Genomic DNA, 14,333 nt, shown 5'->3' with positions numbered 1-14,333 from the left:
CAAGGCAGCGCGTTCCAGGCACCACCACTCTCTGTGTAAAAGAACTTGCCCCTCATACCTCCTTTGAAATTAACTCCTCTCACCTTAAACGGATGCCCTCTGGTATTAGAATTTCAACTGTGGGAAAATTATACTCTCTGTCTGCTCTATCTATGCCTCTCAAAACCTTATAAACCTCGATCAGATCATTTGATCCGGCCTCAGTTGATTGGAGGGGACAACAGGACTGTTGGAGGCTGCTCATGAGGGAAACGAAGGCTGCAATGCAGTCAGTAACTGACCAGAGCACCAGTCCCAGGACCGTCCCTTGCCCTGTGACACTGGGCAAAACCAACGTCTGCATACAGTCAGTAACTGACCGGGGCACCAGTCCTGGGACCGTCCCTTGCCCTGTGACGCTGGGCAGTGCCAACCTCTGCAATGCAGTCAGTAACTGACCAGGGCACCAGTCCTGGGACCGTCCCTTGCCCTGTGACACTGGGCAAAACCAACGTCTACAATGCAGCCCGCCCCATCTGCATGCCTCCCTCTCTTCTCGCTGCTACCATCGAGTGGGAGCAGCAGGGAACCTGGATCCTGCACCGCCAGGTTCAGGAGCAGTTGTTGCCCTGCAACCATCAGGCTCCTGGACCAGACACACTGAACTGACTCCACAGCCTGTGGATTCATTTTTGGGGTCTCTGCAGTTTGTGTTCTCAGCATTATTTGTTTTTTTTTATTATTATCACCATTTGTCCTCTTTTGTTTTGCACATCGGAGTTTGTCAGTCTTTGCCGTGTGTGTGTTTTTTGTAGATTCATTATTTTTTATTTAAAGATACAGTATGGAACAGGCCCTCCCAGCCGAATGAGCCACACCACCCAGCGACCCACCTAGTTAACCCGAGCCTAATCACGGATAAGTTACAATGACCAATTAATGTACTAACTGGTACATCTTGGACTGTGGGAGGAGACCAGAGCACACGGAGAAAACTCATGTGTCACAGGAAGGACATACAAACTCCTTACAGAGCAGCATCAGAACTGAGCCCTAAGCTTTGATGCGCCGAGCTGTAATAGCATCACATTGACCGCTGTGACCCTATTGCATTTTATTTCCGATTCGCTTGTGTTTCTTCATTTTGTTTTGTGGTTGCCTGTGAGAAGGTGAATATCAAAGTTGTAAATGGTATACATACTTTACCTATGGACTCATTTTCAAGGCTCTTCACCTCACATTCTTGACATTTATTGCTTATTTATTCATCATTACTATTATTTCTTTTTTTTATTTTGAATTTGCAGTTGGTATTTTTTGCACACTGGTGGTTTGTCTGTCCTGTTGGGTGCACTCTTTCATTAGTTCAGAATCAGGTTTAATATCCCCAGCATACGTCGTGAAATTTGTTGTCTATTTTTAATTGTTACCTATTATCATTCTTGGATTTACTGTAAATGCCCACAAGCAAGCAAATCTCAGGGATGCATACGGTGAGATATATGTACTTTGAAAATAAATTTACATTGAACTTTGAACTTTTGAACTGTGAATAAATGCACTTTGTATTTTGAAGTATCTTATATCTTCTTCGGGTCCAATTTGGCCAGCCTCCCTCTGATTACTCCTTGCCCTAATTGTGTACAACATAAACCTTTTCCCTCTCTATAGCGTCCTTCTCCCCACCCTCTCTGGATGGCAGATAAACATTCCTTTATTCGTTGACTAACTGCTGAAGGAGAAGAGAGAGAGTGAACAGATGCCCTGAATTTATACTGGAAGCTTGTTAATCCTGGGCCAGAGGCAGGAGATGGGAAAACGGCTAATGTTCCACTTTTTTTTCCAACAGCAAGGTCAAAAGCCTGATCCTGGGAATTATCAGACTTGTAGGCTTAACGTTTTGTAGCAGAAAAATAAACAAGGAGTCTGTTAGCAAGGAAACAATTCAAGCTTATTTAACAAGCATAAAGGCAATAACTCTAAACCTACATGGATTTGTGAAGGGTAGGTGATGCATACCAAATTTATTGGCATTCTTTAAAGAGCAAACCGGATTGGTGGTGGATTGTTATATCTCGACTTACTGAAGACATTTGATAATGTGCCTTGCAAGGGACTAGTAAATAACGGCAGGCCCGGTGGGACTCGGGGAAAGTACTTGTCGGTTAATACGTGGCCTAAATGATAAGGAACAATATACTGAGGCTAGAAATAATAGTTCTAATTGGACAAGGTCAGCCAAACGAGAAAGCCCAAGGTCAGTCTAAGGAATTCTGTCATGTTTGTGCCGTTCAGAAACAGTTTTAATGAATGGGTGTAAATAAAAATGTCAGTCTTTGCAGAGACTGCAATGTGTGTGGGGGAAAAAGGTACTTTCCTCTCAGTCATCTTATGTTCACTTTATGGTCATACAATCAATCTATGTGTATAAGCTATCTTATCAATTTATATTTACTGTGTCTTACTGTGCTCTTTATCTCATTGTAATTTTCTTGTGCTACATTGGATGCGGAGTAACAATTATTTCATTCTCCATAGCACTTGTGTACTGGAAATGACATTGAACGATCCCGAATTAAATAATCTTGAATACTGTGAAGAATTTGAATTTCTCTCTCAGATCTCAAAGGTGTGCTGACGGATCAATTGGCCTTGTTAAGTTATCACTTAGAGTGTAGATTAACACCAGAGAGAATCAAAGAACGGATGATGAATGTGTGAGAGAGAATGCTTAGCAAAGATGCCAGAAAAAAGCCAGCAATGTCATGAAGGAAGCCACCCACCCTGCTCAAGGACTGCTTGTTCCACTCCCATCATGGAGGAGGCTACGTAGCTTCCACGCCAGGACCACCAGACCATATGCTATCTTATGTCTTTATATTTATTATGTTTTTTTTACTCATTAGGTTCTTTACCACAGTAGCATAGTGGTTAGCACAACACTTTGCAGTGCAGGTGACCCGGGTTCAATTCCTCCCAATGCCTGTAAGGAGGTTGTACGTTTCTCCCTGTGACTGCGAGGGTTTCCTCCGGGCTCTCCTGTTTCCTCCCACAGTCCTAGGACGTACCAGTGGGTAGGCTGATTGGTCATTATAAATTGTCCAATGATTAGACTCGGATAAAATCGAGGATTGCTGGGCAGCACGGCTTGAAGGACTGGAAGGGCCTCTTCTGCACTCTTTCTCAATAAGTAAATAAATAATGTTTGTCTTCAGCTGCATCAGATCTGGAGTTCTCCTTTATACTTGTGTACTGGAAATGACATTAAGCAATCTTGGATCTGGGATGTTAAAAGCAGTGAAGAGGAATTCTGAGAAAGGGCTGCAAGGATTCAGGGAGATGGTGAAAGGAGACCAGACTCCATTTGTGGGGCTTCGGGCCAAGTCCAATGCAAAATAACTAGAATCCAGGAGTATTTGCAACATGAGCCTTAAAAGTCCCACAAAAAGAGTCCACAGACTCTCTAATAAATCCTTCAAAGTGTATCCTAAGACTCCTGCCCTTTCCTGTAACAGCAGTGAGCGAGAGGGAGAGAAAGACCGGTCAAATGCAGGCAGGCAGTGCCAAGCACCGGCCTGCCCTCCGCACTGGTCCTCATCGACATCAACCTTGGCCATTGCTTCAACGGCAAAGAAGCAATGGAGTTGACCGTGGGCTCACGCCCAACGTTCCCTCTGAGGTGTGCGTGTGCACACATCTTTTGCTGCTAGTGCACAGTGGAACTTAAACTGCACACAGAAGTTTGTCACCCTCTACCTCATTGGTATATGAAGTATATTTCACGATCGTACACATTCTACTTCCTTTTCCGGTTTCTGATGCGGACGGAGTTGACAATGTGGAATTTGCGATGCTTTATCTGCAGATTTTAGAACTGGCTTATTTATATTGCTTTTATTGAACAAATTATTCAGTGAGCACATATTGTTATCACTGGGCAAAAAATTGCACACTACAAGATTTTTGCATACACTGGTCATTACAAATTAGAGGGAACATTGCTCGCACCCTCGACACCTCAATTGAGTAGAAGCTCTTTCTCTGTAATGTAACACTATATTCTCTATTTATTTTTTTCTCCTACTTATCAACTCCATGCAATTACGTATGGAATATCTGTCCGGGCAGCACATAAACTAAAGCTTTTCACTGTGTCTCAGTACACAGGATCAGATTCATTATTCTTGACAAAAGATGTAAAATTTATTGTTTTGCAAGTGCAGTACAACACAAAGACATGAAATTACTATAAAGTACAAAAATAAATAATGAACACAATAAAAGAAATACAAGGTAGTATTCATAGGTTCACAGACATGTTCAAAGTTCAAAGTACATTTATTATCAAAGTACATATACAATACACAACCTTGAGATTCGCCTCCTTACAGGCAGCCACAAAACAAAGAAACCCAAAAGAACCCATGAAGAAAGAAGACCATCGAACATCCAGTGTGCAGTAAAAAAGCAAATCGTGCGAACAATAAAAGTAAGCAAACAGCATTTGGAATGTAAGTGAGCCTACAGACACGAAGCCTGGAGCAGGCCACCGCCTCAGCGTCAGTGCAGCGAAAAGTGGAGTAAATGTTGCGAAAGACAGCCAACAGAACTGGCCTGACCCTAGTCTCCGGTCCCCACACTCTGCCTTTTCAATCCATCTGGCCTGGCATTTAAATTGATCAAACATCGGTTCGTTCCCCATTCTAGGACCCAGGCCTCATCGCATCGATACGCTCTGGGCTTTGACACCTCCACCACGTATCGGCCCGTACCCGATCTTTCCAAATCAACCCAGCGCTTAGATTCTGATTCCAACTCTACTTCCTTCTTAATTTGCTGACAAGCCATTCTGCCATTCTGACTCATCCTATGACATTTGTTACCCTCTGCCCTCCCTCCCATTTTCCCCCTACAGCTAAAAAAATTAATTTCAATAAATAAAATCAGAATTAACAAATCTAATCTCAGGATCAGTGAGCACTTGAATTTAGAAGAATGTGGGGGGATCTCGTGAAACCTACCGAATGTTGACAGGGTGGATGTAGAGAGGATGTTTCCTATGGTGGGAGTATCTAGAACTAGGGGGCACAGCCTCAGAATTCGGGGTGACCTTTTAGAACAGAGGTAAGGAGGATTAGTTTCTAACCAGAGTAGTGAATCTGTGGAATGCTCTGCCACAGACAGCTGTGGAGGCCAAGTCTGTTGGTATATTTAAAGCAGAAGTTGATTGTTTCCTGATTCGTCAGGGCATCAAAGGATTTGGCGAGAAGGCAGGTGTATGGGGTTGAATGGGATCCGGGATCAGCCATGACGGAATGGCAGAGCAGACTTGATGGGCTGAATGGCCTAATTCTGGTTCTATGCCTCGTGTCAAATGGACCACATAGCTTCTTGTACAATAAGATGGACTTATCAGAATCAGGTTTAATATCACTGTCATGTTGTGAACTTTGTTGTTTTGCAGCAACAGTACATTGCAATACACAATAATAAAAAACGTATATGTATATATACTAACAATGTACTCTTTTGCTGACTTCTACACTTCATTCTGCGTTGTTCTTATGTGAACCTACAGAAGTGGGGTGTAGCGCTTTCGCTGGCTGCTCGCTGTACAGAACCTACTCTCCCCTGGCATCACAGGGGCTGCAAGGCAAAGAGCCACCAGGACCGGCACAGAGGCTGCTGAGCAAGCCCACAGATGGATTTGGATCGAAAGGCATGAGCCGCAGACACAAGTCAGGGCCTGATCATCCCTGGCCGGGTTGCATGGGGGAGCTGCCTGATGTTGAAAGACCCAATACCCCAGTTTATTTGACTGATGATTTGTCCGAGCACATTCTATGGCGTAACTCAGCATCATTTATTTTTTTCTAGCTCAATGCGCTGTGTAATGATTTGATCTGTACAAATGGTATGCAAGGCAAGCTTTTCACTGTATCTCAGTACATGTGACAATAATAAACCAGTACCAAAAGGACTGGAGGGCTTGAGGTTTATAAAATCATGAGGGGTTTAGATAAGGCGTTGTGCTTTCAACTACTTGATGAGAGACATGGGATCGAAAATAATTGGATTGATTTTACGTTGTCAAATCAAAGACAAAATGGTTCTATCTTTCATTAAAGAGCTTTTGAATATTTCTCGACAATGTTGTGTTTCATTCTCAGAGGTTCTGATTTAACAGTCAGCACGTTTATGTGTGGTGGATTCCGTCAGCAACAGAACGTGGGACAGTTCTAAACCTGCTCCGGAGGGAGGAAGTATTTAATGTCCCCAGGGTCTAGGAGCAATTAATTAAGCAGTTGAGAATTCCAGCTTGTTTTTACAGAGTTATGGGCTCCAGATAGATTTGTGTTGAGAATGTTGGAGTGGGACTGCGCAAGGTTTAGTCTCATTGGGAGCAGAAAGGCTCCAGTTTTGGATTATGGTGGGAAAAACCAGGGATCATTAATGAACGGTGCAATTCTTTGAAGCAGCTGCTAGAAAATATTGTTCTAGTGACCGTTCGATGATTTTTATTAGATTGGATTTGTTGAGGGAATGTGAACTTGATTATATCACTCTGTACTTCACCAAGTAAGTGTGCTCTTTCTCCTATCTCAATTAGCTTAGGTGACCAGATTCTACCAAGTAGATAACTGGTGACATCACAAAGTTATGACCAACAGCAGGAGTTTCTGGAAACACTCAGCAGGTCAGGCTGCATCTGTGGAAGGCGAGATAGTTTCAAGCCCAGAGTCTTTCATCAGTACTGAGACAGAGAGAAACAACTTCAGTCAGTGTCCACTTCATTAGGTACAGGAGGTTCCTAATAAAGTGGCCACTGAGTGTGGACCTAAGTAGAAGAAAGCAAAGGTTTGAAAAAGGGGGATTTCTCTGATGAGAGCACATAAAATTGTAGAACTTAGAGTACAGCACAGCAACAGGCCCACAATGTTGTACCAATTTAAATAAACTAGGAATTAAATGCCTATCAAAACTAATCCCTCCTATCTACCCAGTGTCCATATCCCTCCATTCTCTGCACTTTCATGTGCCTCTCCAAGAGCTTTTTCATGTCTCCGTCATACTGGCCTCCACTACTATCGTTGTACTATATTCCAGGCACCTATTACTGTGTATAGAGTCATAGAAGACTACAGTAGAGTAACAGACCATTCTGCCCATCTAGTCCATGCCAACTATTCACTTGCCTAGTCCCATTGACCTGCAACCGGACTGTAGCTCTCCATAAACCTCCCTCCATGTACATATCCAGAATTCTCTCAAAGGTTGACATCTAAACCAACCCCCGCACATGTATAAAACTTTCTCTACATCTATGCCACTCATAACCGTATAAACTTTTAGCAGGTCTCCCCTCAGCCTCCATCACTCCAGTGAAATTACCCAAATTTGTCCAGCCTTTCCTTGTAACACATGTCTCTAATCCAGACAGTAACCTACAAAAAACAAGAGATTCTGCAGATGCTGACATTTTATTTATTTATTTGAGATACAGCTTGGAACAGGCCTTTCGTTCCTTTGAACTGCAACACCCTGATTTGATCCTAGCCTAATCACCAGGACAATTTACAGTGACCAATTAACCTACCAACTGGTAGGTCTCTAGGCTGTGGGAGGAAACCAGAGCACCCGGAGGAAACCCACACAGCCACAGGGAGAATGTAAAGACTCCTTACTGGCAATGGCAGGAATTGAAACCGGGTTGTTGGTACTGTAATGCGTTGTGCTAACCACTACGCTACCGTGCTGGCCCAGATTCATGGTCACCAACACATAGATGCTGGGGATTGAACCCAGGATTTCATACATGCAGATTTAGTGCTCTCCCTCTGAGCTACAAAATCTTGAAACACACACACACACACACACGCACACAATGTTAGAGGACTCAGCAAGTCAGGCAGCTATGTAGAGGAATAAATTGATGTTTTGAGAAGAAACACTTTATTAGGCCAAGAAGTACATGGAGCTTAGAAAAATAGAGGGCTATGGGTAACCCTAGGTAATTTCTAAAGTCAGTACATGTTCGGGCAACATTGTGGGCCGAAGGGCCTGTATTATGCTGTAGTTTTTCTATGTCTATGTTTCTAAGTAAGCTGGTAAACCTCTTCTGCATCCTCTCCAAAACTTCCACCTCTTTCCATTAATGGGACAATCAGAACTGAATGTATTATTCTAGATGTGGACTAAACTGTGTTCTATGAAGCTGAACATAGCTTCCCAACCATCACACTGTGGGCACCCAATTAGCATAACATCAGCACTGCCACACAGGGATAACGAGAATTATGGGGCTACTTTGGGGGAAGGGGGAGGAAGAAAAAATTACTTGTTGTAGACCCTCTCTGTCACACCAGCTCTGAAGCATGATGCCTCGACTAATAAAGGCGAGCGTGCCATAAGCCTTCTTTACTATCCTATCAACCTCTGCAGCCAACTTCAGGCAGCTCTGAACTTGGAACTCAAGATGCCTCAGTAGATCTGTACTATTAAGGGTAATCTTCCTTGTGTGTAATCCCTTCACTCTGTCTGCAACAAGCAGGGTTTCCTGCTGGCCAACCTTTTTACCTCCACTGCCCATCCCCTTTCCACAGTGACGCTACTCTTAGGGTGGAGGAGCAACACCTCATATAGTCAAAGTCATAGTCATACTTTATTGGTCTGGGGAGCCTCCAACCCGATGGCATGAACATCAATTTCTCCAGCTTCCGGTAATTTCTACCTCCTTCCCTTCTCTCTGTTTCCATTCTCCATTCTGGTTCCTTCTTACCCCTTCTGTTCTCCTTGCCTCCCTCTGGGTCCCCTCCTTCTTCCCTTTGTCCCGTGGTCCACTCTCCTCTCCTAGCAGATTCCTTTGTTCTCAGCCCTCCACCTCTTCCATCCATCACTCCCCAGCTTCTCACTTCAACCCCCCTCTCTCCCATCCACCTACCTTCCCTCTTACCTGGTCTCACCCATCACCTTCCAGCTTGTGCTCCTTTCCCTCCTCCCACATTCTTATTCTGGCTTCTGCCCACTTACTTCCCAGTCCAAAGTGGAGCCGAGACCCTTCTCTATAGATGCTGCCTGACAAGTTGAGTCGCTCCAGCACTTTATATGTGTATCATGAGTGTAATAAGACCATGAGACATAGAAGCTGAAATAGACCATTCGGCCCATCAGCCATTTGTTTGTGTCTGATCCGTTTCCCCCTCAAACTCATTCTCCTACCTTCTTCTTGAAACCTTTCTCTCCCTGACTTATCAAGAATCTATCACCCTCCACTTTAAATACATCCAATGACTTGGCCCCCACAGTTGCCTGTGGCAATGAATTCCATGGATTCACCATCCTCCAGCTAAAGAATTTCCTCTTCATCTCCACTCTAAACACACGTCCCTCTATTCTAAGATAGAGTTCTCTGGTCCTAGACTTACACACTATAGGAAATATCCACCCTATCTAGGTCTTTCAATATTTGATAGGTTTCAATGAGATCCCCCCTCCCCCATTCTTCTGAATTCCAGTGAGTACAGTCCCAGGACCATTAAACACTCCTCATATGATAAGCCTTTCATTCCCAGCTGGCGCCAGTGTCGCATAACCGGGATTTGTGATATACACCAGCCGCTCATACGATCATTCACCACCTGCTCCCACAGTTTCATGTGACCCTGATCGGGGGTCTAAGCAGGTGCTACACCTTGCCAAGGGTGACCTGCAGGCTAGCAGAGGGAAGGAGTGCCTTATACCCCCTTTGGTAGAGAAGTATCTCCGCCCCGCTACCCAACGCTACCCTGAACTAGTTGGAAGTGTGGTTGAAGAACTGGGGCATACATGATCCTGATGAAGTGTTTCTGTCCAAAGCATCTGCTTTTTATTTTTCTCCACAGATGCTGCCTGACCTGTTGACCTGCTGAGTTTCTCCAGCATTGTGTGAGTGTATGTGTGGTGTGTGTGTGTTTGTGTATCTCAGGGCGTCAAGGCCTGAAGCAAGGGATGGGCCAGTTCAGTTCACTGCTCTGTGGACAGGACAGTCTTTGTAGAATTCTGTTCAGAACACTCTTTGCTTCTGTTTATTGTTTACATGATTTTTCTTATCTCTCTGCACATTGGGAGTTTGACGGTCTTCTTTTATTCAGACTTTTTTTGTTTCTTTGTTTTGCATCTGCCTGTTAAGAGGCAAATCCCAAGGTTGTATAATGTATAGATACTTCGATAATAAGTGTGCTTCGAATTTTGAATTACTCAGGGTTCTAGAGCTGATTCTGGAAGGAGAGATTAGTCAGAGTGGCTCCTTTTTAACCAGCACAGAAGGGATGGGGTAATTAGCCTCCCCTTGTGCTAAATTTTCTACAATTTCCTGAGACAAGCAAAGGCAAGTTTGTTTGACATTTCATTGGAATTGAGAACAGTTAGAAATAAAGCCAACTATTCCCGCTGAACCTTCCCAGTGACTTCACGTTTCCAGTATGCACAACATTTTGTTTTTGTATTATTGCGGTTTGCAGGAGCTTGCTGCGCACAGCTTGCCTCCCAGGATTCTGACGACGACATCAACACCTCAGAGTGCTACAGCGGCTGCCAGGGTCACCGGGAGATCCAGTTGTAGGAATCACAGAACATCACACACAAAATGCGGGAGGAACTCAGCAGGTCAGGCAGCTTCTGTGGAAATGAATAAACAGTCGACATTTTGGGCAGAGACCCTTTATCAGGACTGGAAAGGAAGAAGCCAGAATAAGGAGGTGGGGGAGGGGATGGAGGACGGCTAGATGATAAGGTGAAGCCAAAAGAGTAGGGGAGAGAGGATGAAGTAAGAACTGGGAGGTAAGAGATAGAAAAGGTAAAGGCTAGAGAAGATGGAATCTGAAAGGAGACCATAAAACATAGGAGCAGAAACAGGCCATTTGGCTCATCAAGTCTGCTCCACCATTCACTCATGGTTGATCCTTTTTTCCCTTCCTCAGTCCCACTCCCTGGCCTTCTCCCCATAACCTTTGATGCCGTGTCCAATCAAGAACTTATCAAGTTCTGCCTTGAATACACCCAACAAGCTGGCCTCCATAGCTGCCTGTGGTAACAAATTCCACAGATTTGCCACCCTCTGGCTAAAGAAATTTATCCGCATCTCTGTTTTAAATGGATGCCCTTCTATCGTGAGGTTGTTCCCTCTTGTCCTAGACTCGCCTGCCATGGGAAACATCCTTTCCACATCTACTCTGTTTAGGCCTTTCAACATTCGAAAGGTTTCAATAAGATTCCCCCTCATCATTCTGAATTCTGGCGAGTACAGACCCACAGCCGTCAAACGTTCATCGTATGATAACCCTTTCATTTCTGGAATCAGCTTTGTGAACCTCCTCTGGACCCTCTCCAATGCCAGCACATCTTCTCTTAGATGAAGAGCACAAAATTGATCACACTACTCGAGGTGAGGCCTCACCAGTACCTTATAAAGCCTCAGCATCACATTCCAGCTCTTGTATTCTGGATCTTTTGAAATGAGTGTTAGCATTGCATTTGCCTTCCTCACCACCGACTCAACCTGCAAGAGCAGTTAACCTTCAGGGTGTTCTGCACAAGGACTCCCAAGTCCCTTTACATCCACTACTAAAGTGCATGAGCATGCATTTTCCGACATTATATTTCATTTGCCATTCTCTTGCCCATTCTCCTAATCTGTCTCGGTCCTTCTGCATCCCACCTGTTTCGTCAACACTACCTACCCCTCCACCAAACTTCGTATACCTGGAGACTTGGCAACAAAGCCATCTATTCCATCATCTAAATAATTGATATACATCATAAAAAGAAGTGGACCCAACACTGACCCCTGTGGAACACCACTAGTCACTGGCAGCCAACCAGAAAAGGACCCTTTTATTCCCACTCACTGCTTCCTACCAATCAGCCAATGCTCTAACTATGCCAGTAACTTTCCTGTAATACCATGGGCTCTTACCTTGGTAAGCACCTTCATGTGTGGCAGCTTGTCAAAGGCCTTCCGAAAGTCCAAATATACAACATCCACTGCATCCCCTTTATCTATCCTACTTGTAATCTCCAGAAACAATTCCAACAAGTTCATCATGCAAGATTTTCCCTTAAGAAAACCATGCTGGCTTTGTTCTATCTTGTCCTGTCTCCGTATCCTTATCCTTAACAATTGACTCCAACATCTTCCCACCCACTGAGGTCAGGCTAACTGGTCAATAATTTTCTTTCTGCTGCCTCCCTCCTTTCTTAAAGAGTGGAGTGACATTTGCAATTTTCCAGTCCTCTGACATCATGATTTTTGAAAGATCATTTCTAATGCCTCCACAAACTTTAGCGCTACCTCTTTCAGAACCCTAGGGTGCAGTTCCTCTGGTCCGGGTGACTTATGCACCTTTAGGTCTTCAGCTTTTTGAGCACCTTCTCCTTTGTAATAGTAACTGCATCCACTTCTCTTCCCTCACACACTTCAGCATCTGGCACAATGCTCATGTCTTCCACAGTGAAGACTGGTGCAAAATACTCATTTAGTTCATCTGCCGTCTCCTTATCCCCGTTATTATTTCTCCATTCTTATTTTCTGGTGGTCCTCTATCCACTCTCATCTCTGTTTTTTTTCACATACTTGGGAAGCTTTTACTATCCACTTTGATATTGTTTGCTAGCTTGTGTTCATGTTTCACCTTTTCCCTTTTAATGATTTTCTTAGTTGCTCTCTGTAGGGTTTTAAAAGCTTCCCAAATCTCTGTCTTCCCACTAATTTTTGCTTTGTTGTATGCCCTCTTTTGCTTTTACATTAGCTTTGACTTCCCTTGTCAGCCACATTTGTATTATTTTGCCATTTGAGTATTTTTTTTCATTTTTGTAATGCATCTATCCTACACCTTCCTCACTTTTCCCAGAAACTCACGCCATTGCTGCTCTGCTGTCATCCCTGCCAGAAGCTCCTTCCAGTTTACTTTGGCCAGCTGCTCTCTCATACCACTGTGATTTCCTTTACTCCACAAAATACAGCTACGTCAGATGTCTTTTTCTCCCCATCGGATTTCAAGTTGAACTCAATCTAACTGTGATCACTGCCTCCTTAAGCTCCCTAATCATCTCTGGTTCATTACATAATACCCAATCCAGTATAGCTGATCCCCTAGTAGACCCAAGGACAAGCTGCTCTATAAAGCCATCTCATAGGCATTCAACAAACTCACTCTCTTAAGATCCATTGCCAACCTGATTTTCCCAATCAATGTCTATGTTGAAATCTCCCATGACAATCATAACATTGCTCTTTTGACACGTCTTTTCAATTTCCCATTGTAATCTGTGGCCCACCTCCCAGCCACTGTTGGGATACCTGTATATAACTGCCATCAGGGTCCTTTTACCTTTGCAATTTCTTAACTCAATCCACAAGGATTCAACATCTTCTGATTCTATGTCACATCTTTCTATTGATTTGATGTCATTCTTTACCAGCAGAACCACGCCACCCCCTCTGCCTACCTTCCTATCCCTCCGATACGATGTGTAACCTTGGACATTCAGCAACCAACTACAACCATTCTTTAGGCGTGATTCAGTGATGGTCACAACATCATACCCAAAAATCTGTAAAAGTGCAATACGATCATCCACCTTATTTCTTATACTCCGTGCATTGAGATATAACACTTTGAGTACTGTATTTGCTACCCTTTTTGATTCTGCATCCCTAATGCACTGATACTCACCCTGCTGGCTGCAATTTTGTCCTATCATCTGCCTGCCCTTCCTGACAGTCTGACTGCACACTACCTTTGCCTTCTTACCGTCCATCCTATCCTGAGTCCTGACGAAGGGTCTCGGCCTGAAACGTCGACCGTACCTCTTCCTAGAGATGCTGCCTGGCCTGCTGCATTCACCAGCAACTTTGATGTGTGTTGCTTGAATTTCCAGCACCTGCGGAATTCCTGTTGTCTGAGTCCCTTCAATCTGGTTCCCAGCCCCCTGCCAAATTATTTTAAACCCTCCCCAAAAGCTTTAACAAACCTGCCGCAAGAATATTGGTCCCCCTCCGGTTTGGGTGCAATCCATCACTTTTGTACTTTCTCCTCCCTCAGAAGAGTTCCCAATGATCCAAGCTCTGCCCCCTACACCAGCTTCTCAGACACGCATTTATCTGCCAAATCATCCTGTTTCTACCCTCACTGGCATGTGGCATGGGCAGCAATCCAGAAATTACTACCCTGGACATCCCACTTCTCAGCTTTCTGCCTAGATCTCTCTTTCCAGGACCTCTTTGCTTTTCCTTCCCATGTCATTGGTAGCAATATGTACCAAGACATCTGGCTGCCCTCCCTCCCTCTCCAAAATGCTATGGATGGGATCCGAGA

This window comes from Mobula hypostoma, chromosome 2 (genome assembly GCF_963921235.1).
Source record: "Mobula hypostoma chromosome 2, sMobHyp1.1, whole genome shotgun sequence".
In the NCBI taxonomy this organism is placed as follows: domain Eukaryota; kingdom Metazoa; phylum Chordata; class Chondrichthyes; order Myliobatiformes; family Myliobatidae; genus Mobula; species Mobula hypostoma.
The sequence above is the reverse complement of the archived record's forward strand: the minus strand, read 5'-3'. Positions refer to the sequence as shown.